This window comes from Saccopteryx leptura, chromosome 1 (genome assembly GCF_036850995.1).
Source record: "Saccopteryx leptura isolate mSacLep1 chromosome 1, mSacLep1_pri_phased_curated, whole genome shotgun sequence".
Classification (NCBI taxonomy): domain Eukaryota; kingdom Metazoa; phylum Chordata; class Mammalia; order Chiroptera; family Emballonuridae; genus Saccopteryx; species Saccopteryx leptura.
The window spans coordinates 94,555,406-94,578,844 of NC_089503.1; positions in this window are offsets into that span (position 1 = coordinate 94,555,406).

A 23,439-nucleotide genomic window follows, 5' to 3' on the forward strand; every position below is an offset into this window, starting at 1 on the left:
AATCAAACCACTGCTTGCAAAAGGGGAAGAGATAAGGGGTAGAGGGAGAGAGATAGAAGCAGATGGTCTCTGCTTATGTGTGTCCTTACCAGGAATTGAACTCAGGTTGTCTATACACTGGGCCAACACTCTATCCACTGAGCAACTGGCCAGGGCCGCTGAGGATCTTTCCATATGCATATTGGCCATCTATATGTCCTCTGTGGAAATATTCTATTTAGGGCCTTTGCCCATTTCTTAATTTGATTTTTTTTTGTTTTTTTTTTTTGGTGTGAGTTTTATAAATTCCTTATAAATTTTGGATATTAGTCCCTTATCTGATGTATTGGTGAATATGTTCTCCGATTCATTGGGCTGTCTTTTAATTTTATTGATGGTTTCCTTTGGTATGCAACAATATTTTAGTTTGATGTAGTCCCATTTGTTTATTTTTTTGATTTTGTTTCCCTTGCCTGAGATGATATATCAGAAATATATTGCTATGAGAGATATCTGAGATTTTATTGCCTGTATAGTTGTCCCTTGCCATATCATGGTTCACTTTTCACAGTTTCACTGTGTCATGGATTTTTCAACTGTATATGTCTAATTTTGTATTGCTGATTTTTTGCTATTGATATATTGCAAGATTTTGCAGTATACAGGTATTTTTATTATTTTTTCAGTAAAATAAGCAAAATAAGTGTGGGAAAGGTGCATAACAGGGTGGGAAAGGTTTATAAATGTAGGGAGGGTTTATAAAGCCTTAAAACATATATAAATAATAAAATAAATATAAGGTCGCTATTTCGCAGATTTTCGCCTATTGCAGGGGGTTCTAGAACCTAACCCCCTCCCCCCCGCCCCGTGATAGACAAAGGACCACTGTATTTCTTCTAGGATTTTTATGATTTCAAACCTAACATTTAAGTCTCTAATCTATTATGAGTTTATTCTTAATGAGAACTACAACAACATAAAAAAGGACATAGAAAGCATAACAAAGGACCACACAGAAATGAAGAATACAATATCTGACATCAAAAATACACTGGAGCCTGACCAGGCAGTGGCTCAGTGAATAGTGTCAGACTGGGATGCGGAGGACCCAGGCTCGATACCCCGAGGTCACCAGCTTGAGCATGGGCTCATCTGGTTTGAGCAAAAAGCTCACCAGCTTGGACCCAAGTCGCTTGCTCGAGCAAGGGGTTACTCGGTCTGCTGTAGCCCCATGGTCAAGGCACATATGAGAAAGCAGTCAATGAACAACTAAGATGTCGCAATGATAAACTAATGATTGATGCTTCTCATCTCTCTCTGTTCCTGTCTGTCCCTGTCTATCCCTCTCTCTGACTCTCTCTCTGTCTCTGTATAAAAAAAATACACTGGAAAGAATAAAAAGTAAATGGGATGAAACAGAGGATCAAATTAGCAATTTGGAAGACAAAATAGAAATAAACACCCAATCAGGGCAGCAAAAAGGAAAAAGAATTTAAAAGAATGAGGATAGTTTATGGGACATTTGAGACAATATGAAATGTAACAACATTCACATCATAGGAGTGCCAGATGGAGGAGAGAGAGAGCAAGGGATTGAGAAACTATTTGAAGGAATAATGACTGAAAACTTCCCTAATCTAGTGAAGGAAAAAGACACAGAAGTCCAGGAAGCACAGAGAGTCCCAAACAAGATGGACTGAAAGAGGTCCACACCAAGACACATCATTATTAAAATGGAAAAGGTTAAAGACAAATACAGAATCTTAAAAGTAGCAAGAGAAAAGCAGTTAGTTATCTAAAGGTAGCTCCCCTAAGACTGTCAGCTGATTTTTCAACAGAAACATTTCAGGTCAGAAGGGACTGACATGAAATATTTAAAGTGGGGGTGGGGTAAGGGTAGTAAAGAGGGTCAAATATATGGTGACAGAAGATAATTTCACTTTGGGTGATGGGCATACAATACAATCAGTAATTCTAATGCTATAGAAATGTTTACCTGAGACCTATATACTCTTATTGAGCAATGTCACCCCATTAAATTTCTAAATTAAAAAAATATTTAAAGTGATGAAAAGCTATGCTCTTGATATATAGGCAAAATTAAATTTATGGATGTATGAGATTAAAGACTAGGTTGTTGGCCAATGCAAGTCATTTGGTAAGTCCACTCTTGGAAGCCTCTAGTGAGGTGACATTCTCGTTTGACAAGTGACACTCTAAGTTCATCACTGGCTCTTCTCTTTCTACTTGAAACATACTCACAAGGTGATTTACCTGGAAACTCATTATATATTTGAAGAGACAATATGAGTATATAAAATAACTGATTTAAAAAACTAAGAAGTTGAGATCTGGAAATGACCTCTTATTCACTTTTATACATGCCAATAAAAATATAAAGTTTTAGATTTGTAAAAATAATAAGATACTATCTAGTATCACTTTTCACTTAATTCAAGAAAATTCTTTATTTCTAGCAGGTTATTATTAAGCCTCTGATGGAAGCTCATTATCTCACAAAGCAGCTTCTTTATTTAAAAATATTTGTTAAATTTTTATGTACAGAAATAACTAGATCTGAAGTTACAATTTGATGAGTTTTTATAAGAGTGTGTGCCTCTGTAATCACCACGCCAAACAAAATATAGAACATTATGTCCTCATTTTTCAAACAGATGTGATTATTAGATTATTTCTTATGCTGAAGCACAATCTGACTGTTTGGAATGTCCTCATGCTAGTCTTATTTCTCTCTCCCAGAAAATGAATACTCAGCCTGATTTCTCTTTTTCTTGACAGTCCTTCAAATATTTGAAAATCGAATATGAGAATTCAAACTCTTCAGAATATAGTAAGAGTCACGTATTCTAACATAATTCCAGGACATAGATCAATGTGTTTTTTCTGTTTAGGAAGTCTGGTGAAATGGAGCCCACAACTTCCCATGTATTAATTTTGTGATCTTGGGAAAGTTTTTGTGCCTCCAGAAGTGGCAGTGTCCTCACCTGTAAAATGAAGACAATTCCTACCCTCTGGATTAATGGGAAAAAAATGTAATGAACCTACAATGCTTAACATATTTCCTGATCCTTAGTAAGGCATACAGTACAAAATAGCAGATAATTATTTTAAGAAAAGCAAATTTGAGTATCTTGAAAAATCCTCGGATAAAACCTTTTTCTAACTCTATCTCCTTTTTGACAGGGAGTAAGGAGCATAACATGGTGAAAAGAGAACTTAGAATCATATTATCTGGATTTCAATTCTGCCTCCTCCATTTATTATCCTGTGAGCCTCAACAAAGCACTCTGACCTGTTCCTACATATCTACAGAAGAGATATATATTGGCTAACCTATATCATAATTTTATTGATCAGATCAAGATTAAAATTCAGTGTGCATTAAATTTTTTTTTATTAAACTGCAATTTTCTAAATAAGGTAGGGGGGGGAAATGTTAGTGCTCATGGGGTAGGGGTCAAGGTAGGAAACAGCAGCCTGACATTCCTGGTGTCTTTCTACCATTGCTACCATTGTGTGGGGCTAATGAGGCCTGTTGTGGGCACTGTTGTGTCCAAAGGTGAATACTATAGAGATGGGGAAAATTTTCAATTTTTCTTCATTCAGAATTCCCAGCAGAAGCCCACCTGCTTTCCATTTCTATCCTTCTAGTGCCCACAACATAGATAAATCTCAGTATTTGTATAGATAAATCACTGCCATTTTGTGTATGTGTGATGCATACATTTTCATCTCATTTTTAAAATCATGAGATATGAGAAAAATGTATACAGTATATATATATGTGCGATCACCAGCAAGGTAAAAAAATAGAGCATTACCAGATTACAGAAGTCCCCTCCACCCTGCTCCATGTGCCCCTCCTTTATTACTGTCTACATATTCATGTATATATAAGTCCGTATATTTGCTCTGATAGAATATTTTAATTTACCATTCTTATTTCAGTTTTGCCAGCTGATCTAATAATGTCCTTCAAAGCAATTTTTCCCTCCAGTAAAGGATTCCAATCTAGGGTCAGAGGTTACATTTAGTGGTCATGTTTCTTTAGAGACCTCTTTTAATCTGAAACAACTCTATAGCTTTTCTTTGTCTGTTGTGACATAGATATATTCTGCTCACAAAAATTAGGGGATATTTTATCACTTTATATTTGTTTTGAAACATCCCCTAATTTTTGTGAGCAGTATATATAGTCCTTCCCCTCTCTTTAAAAAAGAACATTACTCCCATTGTGTTTGTCTGGTGTTTCCTTTAATCATGGTTAGTTTAAGGTTATGTTTCTTGGTTGGAATACTGCATAGGTCATTTGTATCCTCAGGGTATCACATCTGGTGACATATGATATCCATCTGTTCCTCATTGGTCATGTTAATTTTGATCATCCAGTCAAGCATTGCTTGATTTTTACACTGTATATTTCTGTTCATTCCCTGCCCCTCTTTGCAACTAATGAGCACTTCGTGTAGAGACAGGCAAGTAGCTGTTTTCTTAGGAAGTTTCCCCTTGACTTAGTATCCATTGATGATTCTTGCCTGATCTAGTCTTTGCCACAATGACTGTAAATTTATACTTTTTCAGCTCCAGCACCAGCATTCCTTACCATTAAGCTATAAGCAGTTATTATATAATATCTAAATAGTGTCTGTTATTTATTTACTTATCTAATTGTTATCTGCATAGACTCATGAATTCTTATTTTTAAAAATTGTTTTTAATGTATTAGTGAACTTACTTTTTGGGGCTAAAATTATTCCAGGTATGTCCAATGAAAGTCCCTTCAAGGTGACTACAGTATCCTAGTATTTCCTTGTGATAACCACACATCCCTCCCCCTGGTTTGTTTATTTTTAAAATTTAATTTATTGGGTTGACATTGGTTAATAATATTACATAGGTTTTCAGGTGCACCCTTCCATAATAAATCGTTTATATACTGCACCGTGTGTTCACCACTCCAAGTGAAGTCTCCTTCCAACCCATTTCTCCCCCTTTACCCTCTTTTACCTCCCCTCAACCCTCTTTTATGAGCACTTCCTTACTTTTTGGTGAAACAAACCTAACTTACTTAAGATCTAGTTCAAATGTCATTTTTTTCCAGGGCAACCTCCAAGACTAACTCTGCCCCAAAGATGGTTTTACTTTTCAGCACATTAATGTACAGATTATATTGAATTTTCCTATTCTTACTTATCCTTAGAAGTGATTTCTAGTTGTTTCTTGTATTTGTTTTATCATTTTATCTCTTCAATAGATTGTGTTTTAAGACCAGAATAAGATCTCTCTTGGAAATGTAAACTATTTTAGTTATGCAATATGTACAAATAATGCTGTTCTTATGAATGAATAAATAAAGGAAGAAAGGAAGGAAATAATCTCTCTAAAATACTGTTTCTATTTTATACTTTTCAATTTCTATGTTGATTGGAGCTAAATGTTGGAGAGTAATTAGACTAGGAGGGAAAAAGTGCAATTGTGTGTTCTATACTAGTGATATAGAAAAAAAATAGAGACAAAAAGTCAGTGACTTCATCAGTGAACATTTTTTTTAATTTTATTTACTCATTTTAGAAAGGAGAGAGAGATAGAGAGAGAAGGGAGAGGAGCAGGAAGCATCAACTCCCATATATGTGTCTTGACCAGGCAAGCCCAGGGTTTTGAACCGGCAACCTCAGCATTTCCAGGTCGACACTTTATCCACTGCGCTACCACAGGTCACGCTATCAGTGAACATTTAATGGTCTCAGTTACCTGGCTGGTTGATTTATTCTTTTTATTTAGAACTTTTGATATTTTTATGGCATTATTATATGTTAGCAGTATTGGTATTTATTTTGGGAGATAATATAGTTAATATTTTTATCATTTGTTTTAGTGAAGATTATCTTTCTTTTTATTAAATTTCTTTCTTTCTTTCTTTCTTTCTTTCTTTCTTTCTTTTTTTTTTTTTTTTTTTTGTATTTTTCTGAAGCTGGAAACGGGGAGAGACAGTCAGACAGACTCCTGCATGTGCCCGACCAGGATCCACCCGGCATGCCCACCAGGGGGCAACGCTCTGCCCACCAGGGGGCGATGCGCTGCCCCTCCAGGGTGTCGCTCTGCCACGACCAGAGCCACTCTAGCGCCTGGGGCAGAGGCCAAGGAGCCATCCCCAGCGTCCGGGCCATCTTTGCTCCAATGGAGCCTCAGCTGCAGGAGGGGAAGAGAGAGACAGAGAGGAAGGAGGGGGGGGGGGTGGAGAAGCAAATGGGCGCTTCTCCTATGTGCCCTGGCCGGGAATCGAACCCGGGTCCCCCGCACGCCAGGCTGATGCTCTACCACTGAGCCAACCGGCCAAGGCCTAAATTTATTTTTTGAATAGATTAAATGATTTTAAAAGTTATTGACTGGGCCCTGGCCAGTTGACTCAGTGGATAAAGCATTGGCCCTGCATGCGGAAATCCTGAATTTGATCTCCAGTCAGGGCACTCATGAGAAGCAACCATCTGCCTCTCTCCCCCTCCCTTTCCCCCTTCTCTCCTTCTTCCCCTCTTACAGCCAGTGACTTGATTGATTTGAGCATGGGCCCTGGGCACTGAAGATAGCTCAATTGATTTGAGCATCAGCCCCAGATGGGGGTTGCTGGGTGGATCCTGGTTGGGATGCATGTGGAAGTCTTTCTTTCTATCTCCCCTGCTGTCATCTAAAAAATAAATAAAAGTTATTGACTGTTTTACTGTAAGGTTTTGTGCTGGTCAACATATTTATTGTTAGGAGGTGAACAGTAGAAGCCTTCACATTTGATGTTGTTGCTTGAACTGATCCTGTCCTGTCCATTTCTTCTTCTTGTCCCCTAAACCTGCAGAAGTAAGATGATACATATTTGTGAGCATGATTCTCTTGCCTCATGTCCCACTTCTGTAGGATGCCTGGATCTATTCCAGTTATGAAATTCAGCAAAACTTCCTGATCTGATCTAGTTTAGGGAGATCTAGTAAATATCAGAGAATATTTAGATAATAAAAATTTGACTTTCTAAAAATAGTATTTTAACTATAATCTCCTCAGAACACATTCATTGTATTAAAGGACCTTGAAGATTTGATTTGCTAAAATAATTGACCTATTAATCACTTGTATACAACTGGGTGTGTTTTGCATAGACTCATCAAAGGATTGGACTGACTATAACTATGAGGTCATTCAGTCAGACCTGCTCATCTTACAGGAAAGGAATTTGGGACCCAGAGAAGTCAATGAGAAGTTGTTAGTGACAGAGTTGGTAAAAAGAACCTGCTCATCTGACTCTTAGCTGCGTGTTCTGTCTACTATACCTCTATACACAAAGTACGTTCTGCTCAAGTCTCTCACCTCATGTTATATCCACCACGCCCACCATCTGCTTTGTAAATCTTATAATTAGAAAAATTATGGAAATTTCAGCCCACTGTGTGCATTACCCTGGATTTCAAATGTCTGAAGTGTACTTTTGTGTGATTTACTGTGGGTCTTTATTAAGCCATCAGAAGTTTTAAGCATCCTTTCACTGGGTGGGAAATGAGTGAACCACATGCAGAACTAACTATAGAAATTTCTGCATTCTACAAAGGCTTTCAGATTAATCTGTAATCTATTCAGTTACATTGCTACAGCACAATAAACTTGGTATGAGCAATCGCATTTTCTCCAGGCTGAAGATCAGGTCATGTTATGAGAAATAGCTCTCCAGTGCTCACCTATCTCCCAGAATTTCACTCATTCAATAAATTTCACTCATTCACTCAAATAAATTTGAGATTTATTATGTACCATACTCAGTGCTTATAACTCGAGAGATGAAGCAATTTGTAAGAATTAATCACACCCCTCACGGAGCATGATAGACCATTGAAATTATGATAGAGGAAAAATTTTGAGCCATAAGAACATATGATAGGTGGACCTAACAATTCTGAGAAGGGATGCTGAGAAGTTGAGACCTGAAGGATCACCAGGAGCAATCAGATGAAGGGACAGGAAAAGGTTGTTCTAGGCAGAGGTAACAAAACGTGGGAAACTAAAGGCAAGAGAGAGCTTGGCAAGAACAATAATAGCTGGAACATAGGCAGTCAGGGGATCTAGAGGAGATGAGTCTCAGGAGCAGGCAGAGAGAATTGATTCTAAAGGTTCTGTTAGAGGGCCTTGAAGAACAGACACGTAACTAAGTTCTGACTTTATTCTAAGGCAAAAATAAGCCAATAAAGTATTAATACCACCCTATGGCACTTGTCTTGTTGTATTATACATTGATTTATAAGTGTTTCCTCCCTGATAGACTCTGCACTCCTGAGGGAAAGGCTGTGTCTTTTTTCATATTTGTATATTGTCTGCCCAGCAGCATGTCTGATGCAGACCCAGTGTGCAGTGAATCATTCAAGGCTGAATGAATGATACAGTTAATAATAAATAATTAACACCACTTTTCTTGCTTCCAGCCTCTGAAAAACTGCAGGCTGACTTTGCCCACGTGGTTATGTTAGAGTTAAATGTTTTTTGTAGAGTAGGGAGGATAAATTTCTGAGATGTTCTAGAGCTATGTTTATAGTCTTTTTCACTATATCCTTAATAGAAAAGGATAAGCAGTTAAAGCTGGCTGACAGGTTATTGGGGAAAATGTCTACCAGCTACGAGTGCTCGATGTTTTTGTTGTTTGCTCTTCACAATAGTTTAATTTTGGGTCTAGATAATAAGAAATCAGAAATGCCTCCCATTTAAAGAATTTTTTGATAGAAACCCTACAGCCTTTGGGTCATTCCTTATAGGGAATGTTGACATTCTAAAGACCACATCCATAGATGACTTCATGCTAAGCACTGTTTAAGTGTCCGGTTTCGGCACACTGGCTTGAGGTCAGCTCTAGATCATTTGTTTGTTATTTATGCAGATATGTTGGGATCCAGCACAAAATCACCATACTATTTGGTGACTTTCTAAATTCCCCTTTTGTCTTTTTTTAATCAGTGCAGAAAGCCACAATTTCATAAAACAGTGATTTTTTACACTGATGGGAGTCCTTGTAACTGCTTTTGATAACTATTTATAATCACTAACTGAAATATTTTACTGATTTCTTACCCCTCTCTTCAGGGAAGGTGGTAGCAGACTTCCATTCAGTACTTATTGCCATGGAAACCAAATCTAGGGTAACTCTGCTGCTTCACAAAGGTTTGCTGGTCTGTGAGTTTCTTGGTAAGGTTCTTTGTCGATACTGCAATCCCTTATGATCTCTTTCTGTTAACACGTGTGTGTGTGTGTCTGTGTGTGTGTCTGTGTGTGTGTATACACATGAACAGAAGATGTATATATGTCAGACAATCTATTTCCGCTCATAATTCATATGACTGAAGTTACACAAAGAAACACATTTTTTGGTGTAGTTAACATTACGGTTCTTTTTATCTCTTCTTGATCTAGTGGAACGAACACATGAACAAAAATGAGTGAAAGGGCTCTGCTTTCTTTCACTTCCACCTCATAAAATACTAAGATGCAAACCATACATATAGTGCTCCAGCATGACTAAATTAGATGTTTCTTTGAATGAGTAGGAGTCTGTATTTCAGGCTGAAACTGGGTCTCAGTGGAAAATACAAAAACAATGAAAAGTAATGCCTATGAGTTTGTTGAAGCAATACCTAATACAGTGTGGTATAAACAATTTCCATAATGCTTCGGATTAAACCCATTGTGCCTCTGTGCACTGACTGGGATGCTGCGCACAGCCCTCTGTTGACTGACTACAGGATGACGGCCATTTCTGCTGCCAAGATGATGGAGACCAGATGTCATATAAGGCTGTGTTATAATGACAGGTACCTCAAATATTGTATGGAGAGGGGGATAATGAATACAAGAACCCAATGTTGAGCTTGCTTTTCTTTCTCATTGATAGATTGCCCTTCCTTGTTGGTAGAGGGTGAGGGTGCCTTTTTAGAGTTTTGTCTTCAACCACCTTTGCTGCTGCTTTCGCCTCTGGTTCTTTTTTAGAGGCTTTGTCCAAGATCTCAGTCAGGATGCTGACTGTTATTTCTCTGTGATGTTTTCTCACTAATAGGATATACTCTGAAAGCTTCGACTCCCATCCCCCTGCAGCCTTATGCCTTCACCTCTTTCCTCAGCCCTATGCTGTCATTTCCATCTTCCTGCTGACTACAGTCTCCTAGATATCCTACATGCATCTTTCTTTAAAATCCAGGTCTGTTCTCTGGCATCTTTAGTGTTAAAGGAATGGCCACCATTTTCTCAGTTAGTTGGCTTATACCTAGCTCTTATTTGTGACTACTTCCTTCTCCCCAAAACTACTGTTCATACATTACTGCTTTTACTTCTATAATAATTCTTACACTTTATTGCCAGTTATATGACCATCATTATGTAGACCCTCATTATCTCTCATTCAACATTGTTCCTAGTTTAACAACCAGACTTTCCAACTACCTGCCTCTTCTTTTTCCAGCCCATTCTGCAATTTGCTGCCAAATTATTTGTCTTAAAGCATATCTCTAATTAGGCCACCACTTTATTCAAGAATCTATATTTGCTTGTTAGCCAAATATTCACAAAAGAACATTTCTTATTCATTATACCTACCAGACTTATTCCCTGGTACTACCTGAAATTATTCAAGGTATTTGTTTATCTGGAAAACAATCTTGTATCCAAATATATTTCTGTATCAACTGAGTGATTTTTAATTTGTTTGAGTGTTGGCTTGTCTGTTTTACTCATAAATCCATAAATTCTAGGGGCAGACATTGTGTCTGTTTTCATTCGTTGTATCCTCTTATCTAATATAGCACCTGGCACATAACACAGCAGGTAAATTTTAAATGAATGCATATACTATGTGATTTGCTTCCACGGAACTTTGTAAATGCACTTCTCATGCCTGGACTGTCTTATTTGTACAAGTCTGGTTATGGTAATACTTTCTATGCTTGAATACTCATTCAGATATTATACCTTCTTTGTTTCCTAATCTGTTTCCCTCTTCATCCTACTTGTGGTCTCTTTCTTCACTTCCTCAACTTAGTGTGTTTTTTTCATCTTCCTTCAGGTTGCTTTGATGACCTTCCTTCAGGTTTGCTATGCCCTTACTTAACATATAATGGCATAATATTTTGGATATTTGCATACTGTTAGCCTTAGCTCCAACCTGCAGTGGATATTTTCTTCTGGGGAAGTGTGTAGAAAGCATGTTTATTACATTTGTGGATGTCATAAAGCTGGGAGTAGAGCCAATGCCTTGTATTCCAGAAAGTCTTAGAGGCAAGAAAAATGAACCAAATTTAACAAGACAAAATGAAAGAAAGATGTGCTTTATACACAAAGGGCTTAAAACCAGCTGTCCAAGCATAGGATGGGAAGCATGAAGATTAGTAAAAACTTAGAGTTTTGGTTGATGGTTAAATATGAAAAAAATGATGTGCTTATTAAAATGATGTAGCAATCTTGATCTTAGATTATGAATATATTGATAATAACAGACTCCAGAAAGAAGAGGGTGATAATTCTCTTCTCCTTAGGCTTAACTATGTTAAATAGAGAAGGACCAGAATTTTGAAGGATCTGGAAACCAATCAGTCATGGCCTACATAAGTAACTAGAAATATTTCACATGGGGGGGGGGTCATGATAACTGTCTTTCAGATGATAGATATCATGTATTAAAGAAAGAGATGAAGGTACAAAAAGCCTTTGGGAAATCAGAAAAGGGCACAATGTTTTCTTGACCAGAGCTGTCCCCAGGAAGTATGTATTGACTTCCTAAGGGTGAGTTTCCTGTCCCTGCAAACGCTTAGGCTGACACTGCTTAATAGAACTAGTTTCTAAGGTTTTATTTTATTTTATTTTATTTTATTTTAATATCTGATAGTACCAAGACTCTTTCTTGTGAAAATGAAAGGGATTTTTTTTCCATATGTATTTATTCAAACATAAGTCAGACTTTAAATGTCCTCAGTACTGTACTGTGTCCAGTACTGGGATACAATGATGGATGACATATAGCTTTGAGTGCTGGAGGAAATAGATAATTATAATACAGTGTGATGGGAGCTTTAGCAGTACTTATGGGATGACATGGGAACATAGAAGAAGGGCATATATCTCTTCCTGAGTGAGCAAGGTAAGGCTTCATGATGGAGTGACATTTGAACAGGGCCATGAGTGAATTGACACATACTCAGGGCATAGAAGGTCTATAAGTTCTGGACTCTTGAGAGAATTATTTTCGGTAAACACAGGTGAATTTATACAGTGGTGAAGAAGTTAATTCTCTTTACTAGTCCAGAGATTTTCTTTTTTTAAATTGCCAAGTCCTCTTATAAAAGAAATACTTGTTCATTTTAGAAAATTGGCTCTGTCTGAGTAGCTCTGTTGGTTAGACCATTGTTCCAATACACCAACGTTGCTGCTTTGATTCCCAGTCAGGGCACATACAATAATCAAAGAAATGCAGAAATAAGTGGAAAACAGAATAATGTCCTCTCTCTCTTCTTCTTCTCCTTCTCTCTCTCTCTCAAATCAATAAAAAGTAAATTGAAAAATGCAGTAAATAAAAAGTGTATAGAGTACAAAAAAACTGTAATTCTTCCTCTGAGAGAGAACTCCAATTGATATTTTGGGAACAGCATTAGAAAGTAAGGAGGTTTGGGGTGGCAAAGTTGCAGCTTTAGGAGAATGTTTGGGGAAGACCTTTTAGAGGCAATGATACATTAGCAGAAACCTTAGCATAAGGAGTGGTCAGGCAACTGAGAAACTGCGATTAAACTTCCCAGATCGAGAAAGTAAATGCAAAAGCAGTGGAGCAAGAAACTTGTTGCTTAAGGAGCAAGAAGGAAATAAGTGTGGTGGGAATGTGTGAGCAAGGGGAGGATTGCAAGCGATGTTGGTGCAGGAGGCAGAAAACCAAATGTGTGGAGCCCTGGAGGCCACATGGACCACATTTGCATTTAATTCTTAGTACATTGGGGAGACAGTGAAAGCTTTTTAAAGCAGGAGCAATATGATCTGGTTTATTTTTCTGGACTGAGGTGGAGTGTGGGTCCAAGTGGAAGCAGAGACTCGTCTACAGGCTAACACAGTAGAACCGTTCAGAACTGATGATGGCCCAGACTAGAGTAGTGGGAGAAGGAAAAACAGTGTGGTCTTTTTAAAAATAGAGATAGAACTAAATAGGACTTAGCGATTTTGTGTTGGATGTGATGAAAAAGTGAAATAAAGAATAACTGAACAGTTCATATCAGAAAAACATTGTATCTATTGATTATTTTCACATTTCCTACAGTTACTATAAAGTAAAATTTATGTAGTTCTCATCACAGAGTATAGATTTAGTCATTCTTAACTGTTTTTTGTCTTATAAGAATATTGAGTCAATTGATTCTTCCAAATATTGTTATACATATATATTTGGCCTAGGTGAGCCCTGACATATAAAATTTACATTCTTTTGCTCAGACTGTGTAAATCTTTCTCTGAAGATTACTTTATTGAAGTTTTTCTTAAAGGTATCCTTTCCTATTCAATGAATAATTATTGTTTTATTGTAGAAAGTTAAGAAAATAATGGTAGACAGAGAAGACATAAAATAGATTATTGGTATTTCTACTACCTAGATTAGCAATTTTCAACTGGTGCACTGGAAGAATGTTTAAAACATGCAATACCTGACCATTGAGTCAGGGGCTTTGACCTCTTTTCACTGAGACTGTCAAATTAAAAAAAAATGACAACAGCCAATACAACAATAGCTGTCCTATGTGAATAAATCAAAATTATACCTATTTTTTTTTGTCAGAGTGGCAAAAAATATATTTTTTGGTGTGCTGGAGAATTTTAGTCAGTAATTAGTTTCTCTGTGCCATGAGGTGAAAAAGGTTGAAAATTGCTGACCTCGATAGTCGCTTGCTACCATTCTGTGGTAGACACTTTCACACAAGGGCAGATTTCTGTGGAGCTAATGAAGCTTGCTCAGGTCCCTTCCCTGTCCTGCAGAGGCCCAAGTAATTTTGTAGTCATCATTTTGTATTCTTTTCCTAAAATGGTCTTTCCCCGTATTTTATAAACTTTATGTTGTACAAAACCAGAATTCAGCCCTATCTCCAGATTAATTGTTTACGAGTAAATTTCATTTTATGAAAAATAGGGTCATATTCTACTAGATTTTATTTCCTAAATACTTCCATACTGTTGAATAACCTATAATTCTATTTTTATAAGATAATGTCTTTTGCCATGTGATTGTACAATAATTAAATGACCATTTTTGAGCTATGGAGGCTAAACAAACCTTTTTTTCTATTTGTATGTTATACTTGTTAAATTCATGCTGTTGGTCTCTTACTAGAAGGAACAGATTGCCTAGCTTCTCTAGTTATGAGTCCTGGAGTCCTGCTATCTATATAGTTATTTCCAGGAGTAGAAGTAAATCACTAGGTGAATAATTTGTTTCTTTAATATTTCTCTTTCTGTTGCAGTAGTACTGTGGATTTGGGCAAAGTTTGGGTTGATTCTTGTTATAATTAAAATTAATTCAATTTTCCAGAATATGTGAAATAACTACATTAAAAATTCAACCTGCTAAGTTTATTTAAAACTTTAAAAATTGATAACATGCTCATTGGGATGATTGAACCAGTTTGAAATATAATCTCTGGCTACTTCAAAAATGGATTGGGTGAATAAGCTCTTGCACATATTATTTGTAACATGTGTATTAGGTGTTCACTTATAATAGGGTGAGTGAGAAAGCCAATAGTCTAATTTTCAAAACTATATGAAGATAATTATGGAAATCCAGAAATTTCTACAAATAAATGTAATTTTATCCCAAGAATACAGTTAAACCCCAAATTTTAAAATAACAATGGGAATATGTTACAAAGATGAGTAAATTTGTTTTTCAGATAATCATACAAACATGATCAGATATCTTGCATGAAATGACGATACTGGTAAGCATTAGACTACCATTTGAGTGTAGGTGTTAAACACTATTGCTCATCAAAGGGTTTTGAGTATTCCCTGACTTATGAATGTTTTTATATTATGTATTCTCCTGTATTTTTACCATTGTTGCTGATGATTTCTGCCAGTTTTACCACTGGTTCAGTCTAACAACATGGTAGACCAAACCTTTGTGGCAGGTGTGTACAGTACATTCCCAACTAATGGAGTTGTTACAATGTAATCAAGTTAGAAAGTCCTGCCAAAAAACACAAGAGATAAATTCTGATAAACAAGAAACTAAGAAGAAACAAAGCCAGAGCATGAGAGCAGGTGGAACCCAAAAGCTTTGATACAAGCCTCAGGGGCTAGAGATTTACAAAGGAGGGAGAGAAGATGGGTGGATGTCAAGGCCAAGGATCTTGTGTTTCAGAAGTAAGTCCCCTGCCTATGCTCAAAGCTGGGACAGACTTAGGGCCTTGAACAATTCTGTCCATTGGCCCAGGGACAAAGCAGACACAATGGTACCTTGAGTAACGAGTAGAAAAAGTGACCTGTGAGGAAATGGAATCCCAAGCTTCTTCTAGAGATGTGGGAGTTGAAGAAAGATAAATTTTTTCTACAAATACTCATTTGTTGAGTATTTATCTTATTAAGAGTAGCCATGTACTTACTGTTCTAAGTTCTTCACAAATATTAGTTTATTTAATCCTGATAATGATTTTCCAAGAAACACTGGTTTAGTGAAAAGAGACAAATGCAAAACTGCCCCATGGGGTATCCTCCACAGCTTAGATTGCATGGAATTCCCACAGGAAAGAAACTTGTTAAAGATGATCTAAGCTAAAAATGGCAAAGCACGTATGAAAACAGTTGTGACAAAGTCAGCAGACACGACAAACAATTCATTAGCATTACAGTTAATAGAATAATGTGGAAATGATTCTATTTTCTAGGTGATAGAAATTGAAGTGTCAATAGTGTCTGTGACCTATACGGGCACTAAATTCAGAGCTAAGATTATGTAAACGACAGAGACCAAACTATTGACCACAAGCCTTATTTTTTTTTGTACAAAATTAAATTCTTTACAAATACAAGATAAGCTTACCAAACTTTAGTTCTATGTGTATCTTTAAACACAGATAATCACAAAGACACATTTCTGTCAATAATAGCTATAGTTAACTTAAAAGTACCAGTTAAAAGAAATGTACACCGAAGCTCAAGCAAGCCCTTTTTTTTAAATGTAAGGCATACCTGTCATTAATTATTTGCTCAAGTTTTCTCTTTTAGTTTTAAACTGGGTCTTACTCTTCCCAACAGCAGAAATCTTAAAAGTTGCTTGTTTTTGTCCTCCCAGATATGGCAAGCCCTGAATGAACTAGCCCCATCAGAAGAGAAGCATGGGATTTTTCCTTGAGTCTTTGGTAAGTAACCCCAAAGCTTATTTCCAACAGTGAGTGATTATCTGTTACAGAAAAAGTTCCAACTGTCAGTCCTCTCACAAACTGAACCAAATTTCACCAAAGAAATCATGGTACCATGGTTTCAACCTGACTTGCTCAGGGCTTCTCCAGTCAGAGTTGGTTTCCTTGGTTACTCCATGCACGCTCACTCATACCATTTATGTTCTTCCTCTGATAATTCCTATCTACTTCAAGCAAACTTTTTCTTTCTAAACTTTGAGTTTGAAGGCTCTGAGCTCTCTCCTTATGTTGACAAGAACAGTTATTCGGACACAGTGCTTGGTCATATCTATAGACATTTACCTTATATTCCACTTTAATTACATTTTTTACCTTTTCACCATCTTGTATTAATGTTAACTCTTTGGCTTAACTCAGTATGGACTTTAAGATACTCATAATCAGGGCTACCTCTTAACCTGCAGTTCTCTTTGTCCTCATGCCATGGAGCCCAGTCCTCTGTCACAGTCAGACAGACATATTTGCTCTATCTTGTGCCTGCTCCTCTCTTACCTTTAACCACTGTATATTGCCCTTCTCTTAACCTGAAATTTGCTTCCTTGTCTTTATTGCTAAACCACCCCCCCCCCCCCCCCCCCCCCGGAAAACCTACATTTATGATTTACTGTTAACATTCCATTTAGCTCAGAAATGCTCTGGTTTCTCCTTGGAGCCTTCCAGAGCAACACCTGTTGGTTCCAATAGTTGGAGATCCCTTACACTGTACCAGCAGTTCTCCTCTCACCTTGCCCCTTACCTGTGTACATAGAAAGAAGCCTATGTCAGCCACCACCAACTTCAGAAAGAGCGGACCCTCTTCTGAAGGCCAATAGAATGGGCAGGCTTTTCTCTGAAGCATTCTACCATTTTGAAGAAGAGAAGTGGGAAACACTTGAGAATGGGGTAAAATGCAGAACAACTGAGTAATTACTCAAAACAGAGCTACATTGAATTGTCAAGATAAAGCTTTTTTCTCCCCTGCATTTCTTTTTTTATCATCATTGGAGCTGGGAAGCTTAAGAGCAAGGGGAGAATATTTAAATAACACAAAGAATGATATTTATTTTTTTCTGTAAATATGAGGAGTTGTGTATAATTTTGATCCATTTCTCATTGGTTATTTGGGAAGATTTAATGAAACAACAGATAAAGTGCCTTGTTCAGTATATGGTTACTCAAGGTTCAACAAAAGTTGGTTTATCCTCATTTATAAGTTGATAGAAAGTCCTGACATTTTTAAGAGGCTTTTTATGCTGGTGAAAACTCAGAACATCTTGTCTGGCAGCCAGGAAAAAGGTTTTCTTGGAGCAACCAAGGCCTCAACGAGGGATAAAAATAGAAATGAGAATAATAGGGATAACAGGCAGCTTTCTTTTCCTCATCCCTTACAGTAGCCTGAATAAATGAGATATGTTAGTGGATGTGGATGGGTTGCGAGTGGCCAATAAAAGCCACTCCAGGTCACCACTATATCTCAGGTTTCATGGCTAGTCACACAGTCCTCGTCATCACCATTATGGTCTCAGTGTAAGCTTTGATTGTCCTCACTTTTTACTGCCGATTAGGAAAGGGACTTTCCCTGATGGGTCATCCTGGCTCTATAAAACTCTCTGAAAGAATCCTTTGAATCTTGCAGGAGTGGAGCTGTTCACGATGATGCCAGTGGGGACACATAGCTTTTTATAGGATTTGCTCTCAAAAACAATGTTCAATATGAAAGGTAAAGAAGATAAAGCCTCCTGGGCACACTTTACTGTTCCTGGATGTCCTGTGGTTGTATAATCAGCCTTTAAGGTTGTTGATGACTTATTCTCAATGTAGATAAAGTCATGAAATAAGAGTTGAACAAAACTAATTAGGTTCAGGATAAGGCAGAGCCGTCAGAGAGGAAGAACGTTCCTTGTCACAAGTCAGTGTTTCCTTCCAAGCTTTAGGGGGCCTGGAGTTCTGGGGATAATGCATGTCCAGAACATTCTTTTTTTATTTATAAGACTGATAATAATTATGTGGCAGCTCATCTCCAGCAATATGTGTAAAATAGGCCTTGGAGATGAAATTACATTATTTCAGATAAGGAATTCTTGTTCCTCTTAAAGTTTGAGTATATCTGAAACATGTTCAAATATATATTTTTTCTTTTTAATTTGGGTATATCTTGGGGTTCTTTTGTGCTTGTTTATATGATGTTAGGACTTTATCAGTCTAATGACCTTATAATTCCAAATTGCAAATACGACGTCATTTAGATGTTATAATATTAGAGCTTTTCTCTGGGCTTAAAAGTATTTTTGGTAATAAAAAATGTAATAGTTACAATGAGTGCTTTTGTAGAATCGTTGTTGTCTTTCATGAAAATCAGTTCATGAAATTCATATCTCTGAACATCAATTTTCAAATTGGCATTGCTATTTTCTTCTGAAGTATAAATTTGAAGGACAAATGCAATAATATTTGTAAAAAATAGCCTTTAAGTAAATAACATAATGTACAAACTCAAAATTCTACTACAAAAACTGTTACCTGGAAGAGTCACAGAACTGGGGAGCTTAATAGAAAATGGTGGCAAAGACTCTGTCTGGAGAGGGAATGTAACCGACCTGTTTTTGGTGTCTGAAGTATGTTGGTTACTTATCACTCATAATCTCATTTCATCTTTAAACAATCGTTGCTGTCAGCCCTCACCATATACATGTACAAACTGAGTCTCATTCAGTTTCAGAAACTGTGAACCTTTGAATCCAAAGCTAAATCTGTTGGATAGATCCATGTGAATATCATTTTTTTCCTGAAAATTTTTTGTATTATTCTGTGATAACTCTTTCTGAAGAAACTATTAATCAGATATGAGACCTAAACTTTTCTAATATTTGCATCTTGCTTCTCCTATTTTTAATCTTTTTTGTGTTATCCTCCAACATTATTTTTGTTTGTTTTTACTTACACTAATATATTTTTGACAGCTATATGTTGTTTCCTGTCTTTAAATGTTTTCCCTTCTATAATACCCTGTTCTTGCTTCATGGAGGATGCATTTTCTTATTGCTGTGCAGATTTAATGATAGTATTATTATTTTAAAAATTCTTCTTACAACTTTGGTGGCCATTGAAGGCATTATGCTAAGTGGAATACGTCAGACAGAGAAAGAAAAACAATGCATTATTTCACGTATATGTGGAATCTAAAAAACTAAAACAAAGCCCAGACTCATAGATAATAGAGATCAGATTGATAGTTGCCAGAGGGGAGGGGGGCAAAGGAGGCAAATTGGGTGAAAGAGGTACAGACTTCCAACTATAAAGTAAGTAAGTCATGGGGATGTAGTGTACAACGTGGAGAATGCAGTCAATAATATTGTATTAATTTTGTGTGGTGACAGATGATTACTAGATTTACTATGGTTTGCATTTTGCAATGTATACAAATGTCAAATCATTGTGTTGTACATATGAAACTAAATAATATTGTGTGTGTCAGCTTTACTTAAATTTAAAAAATGAAAATAGCTCTGATCAATGCTTTTTTACAAAAAAAATTCTTGCAGCATCACCTCCTTTCTTCAAATTATAGTATTTTTGTATGTTTTCATTAGCCTTTGTCCGTAATATTAGACTCTTTTGAGGTGCCTTGCCTATCCAAAATGCTTAGTAAAAGGAGACTAAACAGATAATTTAAACTCTTATTTTATGTGTGTATGCATGTATACTATGTATGTGTGAGTGAGAGAGTGAGCAAGAAACAGAAGCAGGAGAGAGAGAGGGAAGTGGTGTTGTTAACGGAATATTATTGTAAGGTGGAATTTCTAATTGTAATTAGAGGGAATTTATTAATTCATTTAGAGAAAATTGACATATTTGACATATATGTCAATATTAGGTTTCAGAATTTTCCCTGTAGAGATATTTCACATTCTTTAAAAAGTGTATTGTATGTACCACATATTTTTATTGGATTATATATAGTGTATTTAAATTTTATGTTGTTAGAAAATAGAAATATTGATTTTTACATGTTGACTTTGCATTAACCAAACTTGCTCAGCTCTCATTAATTTTGAAGAACATATCTATAATTTAGATTTCCTAGATACATGATTGTATCCTCTGAAAATATGATCTTATATTCTTTATAAGTCTTATATATTTTATTTATTTTTCTTGTAATACCAGGTGGCTGAGAATTCCCAGCTACAGTATTGAATAAAATTGGGGATAGTGGTCATTCTTGTTTACTTTCTGTTCTCAAAGGCATATTATGGAGGTTTTATATCTACTTGCTAATTTAGGTACTTGTTTCACATTTGTTGCTTATAAATATTTTTAGATTGGTGAAATTTCTTTTTTCTTATTTGCTAATAACTTTCATATGGAATAGATGGCTATCAAACTTTTAGGATTTTTTTTTTTATTGAGAGCATCATGATTTATCTCCCTTTCTCTGTTAACATGGTGTTTTATGTTGATTAATTTTCTAATGTTATACTGACATTGAACTAAAATTTCTAGTTTAAATCTGAATTGATCATAATGTATCATCATTCATATATTTTGAGGTCTTTGGTTTGCTGATATTTTATTTAAAATTTGGTCAAGCTATGTGCATATTTTCCCCTCAATTTTCTTCCTTTCCTTCATTGTCTTTCTTCCATTCTCTTTCCTTTTCCTCCCCTTTCCCTCCTCCTTCATTCCTTCTTTCCCTTTCTCCTCTCCTCTCTTTCTCTCTTCTTTCTTTCTGAGCTCTGACTGGCTCTCATGCAGCCTTCCCTACAGTTCTGTGGGGTGAGATTTGGAGGAAGGTACTATGGATTTAGTTCTAGTTCATAATGACCCAGAAATTATGGCCACCTGGGAAGGGGGTCCAACTTAAAATGGAACTGGCTCTTATAATATTTCTCACCTTTATTTGGGCCTGCCCTTTACTTCTGTAACCTTTGTCTAGTTAAGTCCCATTTGAAGACCAGTTTCCTGATATTGGCACATGTCCTCAGGGTTAAAGAAGTTTAGTGCTCCATAATTATTCACTTGTCACCCAGGGTTCTAGCTTTCTCTTCAACAGGGTCTGGAAGTCTTCACTTCAACACTTTTAAGGTGATTTGGAAATATATATATATTTCCTATTACAATATGTTTTTAATGATTCACTTAACATTTTTGTTTGTTTTATAGCAGAAGGTTTTTAGAAAAATTGAGTAGGAGGATTTCTATAGGTATTTGGTGTAAACATTATCATTTAAAAGTGTAAGTGACATCCTGGGGCACTCTGAAGGGCTGAGTCTGGTTATCAGCTCATTCCTTTAGTACTCTTTTAGGCAAAATGTATGGGGATCTTAAAAGTTTCTTTCATATGTTGGGCCCTTAAGTGAACACTAGGCTGCACAGCTTTTTGGTTAATATTAATATGATTGAGGTCATTTTTGTACTACATAAAATTTATCTCCAAAGTGTAATTTATAAAAGGGATTAGGATGAAAATGAGCACAGTCAGACATGGTTTCAAGTGAATACTGAAAGGAATGCAGCCAAGCAGCTTTCTCAGCCCCGGGCTGAGCCTGTCTTTTCATGGCCTTTGATCTGCATTCGAATTGTGCTCATCCGTGAGGTTACAGGCAGTTTGTTCTTGACTGATCTTTCTAGCACCTGGGATACTTTGATTGTGGCTTAATTCAGGGTGTTAAAAGCCTTTTTCAGCTTAGTGTTCACTCCCTTGCCGTTTTATTTTTACACAGTCACATGTCTATTATGTCACTGTACATGTTTGCTTTGTTTTGGAGGCTGATGCTCCAGGAAATAAAGGCCACCAGTGGATGCTATTCTGGATGAAGAAGTAAATTCATGCCCAGTAGTACTTCATATAAAGACACATACAAAGCATTACACACACAAAGAGACTTCTTCGATTTGTACCTGAGGCCTCTCTTTGTTAGAATCTCTTGTTTGGACTCTCTCTTGCCTGAAAATTCTAACACATATGTTGACTGCTTGATCCTAAATTTTGTTTTTGATTCTACCTACTTAAATTTCCAAGGACAGGAGCATCCTTTTGTGTGTGGATCCATGCATATTTGAAAATGGTTCCAACAGTAAGTTCCTAGATGCTCCACACTGGCTCATATCTCTGGGTCTTGCCCACGCATGTTTCTCTCTTGAATTCCTTTTCTCCCCTTTCTGAATGACTAATTCTTTCTTATCTTTTACAATTGCTTGGGGAAACTTTTTTTGAGTTCCTAATCTGTGTATACTTATACATGTGCTTCTTTCTCAGCCTGTTGTTGTTCTGTATTACTGCTGACATGTAAGAAGCCTAGGCTATAGCGCCACATCACTTAGCTTCAAACCTATATGCCATTAGGAACAGGCTGTGAAACTATGGACTAATTACTTGACCTCTCTGTGCCTCAGTGTACTCTTCTGTAAAACAGGTTAGTAATTTTCGAAAGATTCAGTAAGATAACATTTACAGAGAACTTAATACAGTTTGGCACATAATTGTAACTCAGTAAATGTGTAAGTTTATGCTATTATGTTCAAAGCACTAAGCTCTGCAATTGTTGGCTAATTTCTATGAGAGCCTCACATCTCCTATCCCCAGATTGATATCTCTTTCAGGTCAGACATTGTCTTTCTTCTTATTCTTAGGAAGAATAGGGCCAAACAATGAAGGAATCTAGTGCTCTCGGGAGAGTTGCTGATGGTTGAGTGTTGATGCTTTAGTACTTTATAAGCCTAAATTCCTGTCACATGGCTCCTTCAAAGTGTTCTTTTAGGGTGGGTTTTTGTACAGGACTGTACTATCACTTGTGCTCAAGGAAGTTGTGACTATTGGACATGTGTGGTCTGTATCTGGTGTGTGTGTGTGTGTGTGTGTGTGTGTGTATGTGAAAGAGAGAGAGAGAGAGAGAGAGAGAGAGAGAGAGAGAGAGAGAGGAGAATGTAAGTTGTTTATGATAGCCAAACCTGCCTGTAGCAATTAGCTAAAAGTTACTAATGGCCAATAATAGCCAAGATT